We start from the raw sequence: 5,373 nt of genomic DNA on the forward strand, positions 1-5,373 counted from the left end.
TTGTTTCTCTTCATTTTTAGTTGTGTTCCATCAACAAATGAAGGTCCTGAATACTTTACTCCATTCAGATCATCATGGTCAACTCTACTTTGAGGAGATGGTTCTTCCCAAGTCATATTTTCTTGAGTGCCTTCCATCTTGAGGGGCCATCTTCTGGCACAATATCTGAGAACATTCTTTTGCTCTTTATCATGTTTCAATATTCAATATTCTTTTGCTATATGACAGTGTCCCACTGTTATTCATAAGGTTTTCAATGGCTTAGTATTATGAAATTTTCTGTTTCTCCTTCCTAATCTGTCTTCTTCTGGAAACTTATATAAAACCTATCCACCATAGCTGACCCTTCTGGTATTTTAAATATTGGTGGCCTAGCTTCCAGAATGACATCAACAAGTACAAGAAACGCTCAGTACAACAAACTGATAATAGGCCAACTGAAGAGGTAGAAGAATTAAACAGAAATTTTCAAAGGTCAGCTCCAGAAGACAAAGTCAAATATTACAATGAAATGTGCAAAGATATTGAGTTAGAAAAACAAAAGGAAAGAGTACCCTCAGCATTTTCCAAGCTCAGGGATCTGAAAAACATTTTTAAACCTTGACTTGCAGTATTGAAAGGTAAATTTTCAATCATTTCAAGAGGTGATATATTATCAAGAGCCAATTGATCTGGAAGGAAGAAGTCCAAAGTGAATTGAAGTTATTGACAAAGAACAAGGCACCGATAACAGATGGAATACAAATTGAGATCTTTCAACAAACTGATGGGGCACTGGGCACATCTACTCATCTATGCCAAGAAATTTGGAAGACAAGTACCTGACCAACTGACTAGAAAAGATCTGGATGTGTGCCCATTCCCAAAAGAGGTGACTGAAAGTAATGAAGAAATAATCAAACAATATCATTGATATCCTATGTGAGTAAAGTTTTACTAAAAGTAACTCAATGATATATTGTCAAAGAACTTCCAGAAGTTCAAACCAGATTTAGAAGAGGATGTGGAATGAGATATATCATTGTTGACACCAGTTGGGTCTTGGCTGAAAACAGAGAATACTAGAAAAATGTTTACCTGTGTTTTCAATTGTGTGTATAATGACAAGCTATGGACAACATTGCAAAGTATGAGTATTCTTGAACACTTACCTGTGCACATGATTAACGTGTACATGGACCAAGAAGCATGGGCAACTTAGACATTGGATACCTAAAATGGATTGTAGGGGGCTATAAATGCATGAAGTGCCTGGCTTACAACTTTTCAATTTAGTTTCAAAATAAGCAGGGGAAGGTAGAATACCTTCTGAATACTTTACATCTTGTCTCGATGGGCTGTTGAAAGAAGATACAGATAGGATTCATTTGATTCAATAGTGAGTAATTGTTATCATACTTAATTGAGATTGTTACAAGTGTAAATGTAGAAGTTGTATAACAAAAATGGGGGAGTAGTTAATCGTACATTCATGGGACAGAGTACCTAAGGATCATCAAGAGAGAAGAGCCTGAACAGAACATGGGACCCTAACCAGAAAAGCAACAATACCAAATATGGCGGCAGAAGTGATGGCATGGAGAGATTGAGCAGCTGAGAACTCTAGCCTCATGGCTGTGTGCTGGCAGGCTGGAGACTGGCTTCCAGAATGTGCCTTTCGGTTGTTTAAACAATTATACATTACTGCATGTTTTTATATTTGTACATTAAAAAAAAGTAAAAAAAAAAAAAAAAAGGCAGGGACTTGATAAAAGAAACAATCTATGATGGTTTCAGTGGAAGGAGGAAGTGATTCATGTGCTAGAGGGTCAACAAGTGAACATGAATCACTTCCTCCTCTCACCAAAACCATCATCTAGCTGTGTGCAAAACTTACTTTAAAAAGAAAACAAACTTTTTATTTTGAATTAAGTAAGTTTTGCACAGAGCTAAATGTAAAAATAAAACTTTATAAACAGAAAAAGAAAAAAACAAATTTAATGTCCAAAAAAGGCCAACTTTATGAATTGCAAATTCTATCACCAATTATGCATTTCATCAGTATGAAATCACTTCTACAAGTATTTAATAAAATTCTTCATAGCTTGATATAACGGCAAAACTTTATGAATAAAATATTACAAAATATATATTCCATTTAGCTTGACTCTATTGTTACATTGACTGTAGATTCATAGGAAAAGAAAGCCACTCTATCTCATGGATGTAGAGTTCTGGTGTGGTGCTGTGGGATAATACTGCAAATTCATCTGAACTGCAAGGTCAGTGGCTCAAGCTCACCAGCTGTTCCTTGGAAACCATACACAGGGTCTCTATGGGTTGGAATCAACTCGATGGCACTTAACAACAACAACAACATCTCAGGGATATATCATATAAGAAAGCATCCTCTAACAAGGATGATGGAAGAGACTACTCAAAAGTTTGAATGTCTGGTCTCTCCATGGCCATGATAAAACTTCCCTCTTTGTTCTTACTTTTGTATCATTTTTCACTCTTATTCCTGTCAATTCAAATTCTTGTTAGGACAAATTAAGGAGGTTGTGGTGACTCTAAATGTGTGGGTATGGTTCTATATTCAGCAGATTCTGCACTGAAGAACTGTACACACACACACATGACACTGTGGGCAGGAGCCGCACAGAGGACAGAAGGACTCAACATATTCACAGGTCAGCACACTTGTCAGATACCTGGACACAGAACAGCTTAGGTCAGGCTTTCTTGTTGTCACCCACTGTGCACTAGGCAATAAGAAGAACCAGTGACTGTCATCTTATATCCTTGCCTTGGTTTTACATGACAATCTCCCTGAGTGCTAACATGTAAATTTCCATGCAAATATTGCCCTGTATGGTTGTTTTCATCCTCCAGATGGCCATGAAGATTATCCTTTCTGTCTCTGCCCTTTGGTGAGTGTCTTTGGAAATCCAAGACTTGAATGGAATGCACTTAATATGGCTCTCCTTTGTCCTTAGATCTCCTGACATAGCTGACAGAGTGATAAGGTGAAACCCTCATATCCCTATCCCTCACCTACTCTGTCTCTTAATTTTCCATCAAAACTAATGGTTACTATTGGCGCTGAATCCATCATTCCCTGGAAAAAAGGACTGCAGAGGTTGCCAATAATATTCCATGATGGAAACCCATATTATTTCCCATCTCTGAAGATTCTAGTCTTCATCTATAGAGACACACCTACAAACATTTTTCTCTGCAGTTCAGCTCTGTGCCCCAGAGGACATGGCTGGGTATTACTGTGCTAGAGAGATACATTGAGGGGAAGTGTGAGCCCATTCTAAAATCTTTTGGTAGGAAGGGCACTTAGTTGTAGGGCCCCAAAAAACAGAGGGGACCAAGTTCAGTGTCATATGTAGACAGAGGCTTGAGAGGGATATCTTGTAATCATTTGGGGATTTCTCCCTCTCCAGCCTGTTTCCCTGAGGAATTTCTTCCTTCCAGAATTGGGTTCTCTTTTATTTCCATTTCAGTTAGGCCTGAGTGTCACTAAGAGTATACTTGTTTTTTCATTATGATATAATGATGGTCACTCTACTCAGGCTCACTACTCCTACTTATTCCATTAGCTTAGTTTTATGTCTGACTTTTTTTTTTTTAGTTCATCTGCAGAATAATCAACTATGATTCTGGCCTGCTCAATTATTCCATTCCCAAAGTCATTCCATGGGTCTGTGGTGGACATGGTAAGGACAATTGCACCTTCTTAATACAGAAGAAAGACACTCTGGTAGCAAAGTGATTATGAATCGGGCTGTGAACCTCAAGGTCAGCAGATTAAAACTACCAGCTGTTCCATGGGAGAAAGATGAGGCTTTCTGCTCCTGTAAAGATTTACAGCCTCGGAAATCCCATATAGGGTCACTAAGAGTTGGAACCGTCTCCACAGCATGTAAAAACAACAACAACAACAACGAAAATACAGGAGAACAATCGAATGATCAGGTACCTAGACCAGTGATCCCTGCAGAGACACAGAGTAAGGGAATGCATGGTAAAACAGAATCAGAGAATCAGAACAGCCAGGACTGCAAGGAATACTCAGCATTCACCAAGAAAAATGAATACAGTATCTGATAGAGTGGAGGTGGATTGCTATGCAAAAGTAGTCAAAGTGATAGCACTAAAAAAGATTTCAGGGAATCTGAAATCCAACTAAATCAGTATTTTACCAAATATCTGTCCTGTCTACTTTTGTACAAAGGAACCCTGGTCACAAAGTGTTTGACACAGGTTGACCAGCTAACTACAGGGTCAGGAATCTGAATCTACTATTTATTCTGTAGGACAAATCTGGGGTTCTCTGCTCTTGTAAATATTTGCTGTTTCAGAAACTCTATGCAGAGTCGCTATGAGATGGAACCAACTTGGCAGCACACCATTGCCACCACCACCTCTTTTGTTTGAGACCCTGGATCAAACTCTCATTCCAAAAAAGTGGAATTCTCTTTTGGTGGTTACCTTGTAGTGAGTGAAAGATATTAAATGAATACACCACAATGAGAAAGATCTTTGTACAAAATATGTCAAGTTCTATAAGAATTTTTTTAATATGTTGATACAAAAGAGTAGGGTAGATATGGTCAAGATTAATGATCAAGTTAATCTATTTGAAACATGCAAGAGAGACTGCAACTGGGTATTAACCACTGAAGTTTGTTGTTGCTGTCAAGTGCCATTGAGTCAATTCTGACCCATAGCAACCCTGTACAGGGTTTCCAAGGAGTAGCTGGTGAGCTTGAACCATCGACCTTGCAGTTCAAATGACTTTGCAGTCTGGCGTGTTAACCCACAGCGCTACAACACATATTCTGTTGTTTTTGTTATTAGGTGTCATCGGGTCAATTTCAACTTATAGTGAAACTCTACACAACAAAACAAAACACAGCCTGGTCCTGTGCCAGCCTCACAACTGTGGTTATGTTTGAGCCCAGCCTATGTCAATCCATATTTTGGGAGATCTTCCATTATTTGGTTGAATGCCCTGTCATATTTTACCAAGCATGATGTCCTTCTCCAGTTAATTAATCCCTAATAGCAACATGTCCAAATAATGAGATACTACGTTTCACCATCTTTGCTTCTAATGAGCATTCTGGCTGTACTTCTTCCAAGATAGATTTTTTTGTCTTCTGGCAGTCTTTCATTGTTCTTTGTCAACATCGTAGTTCAAATGCATCAATTCTTCTATGGTCTTCCATACTCATTATCCAACTTCTATTTGTATATGGCACATTAAAAATGCCTTGGCTTACATCAGGCACAACTTAGTTCCCAAACTGACATCACTGCTCTATAATATTATAAAAAGGTCTTTTGCAACAGATTTGTCTAATATAATTAGTAATTTGA

The sequence above is a fragment of the Chrysochloris asiatica genome, unplaced genomic scaffold (assembly GCF_000296735.1).
Source record: "Chrysochloris asiatica unplaced genomic scaffold, ChrAsi1.0 scaffold00260, whole genome shotgun sequence".
Taxonomy (NCBI): domain Eukaryota; kingdom Metazoa; phylum Chordata; class Mammalia; order Afrosoricida; family Chrysochloridae; genus Chrysochloris; species Chrysochloris asiatica.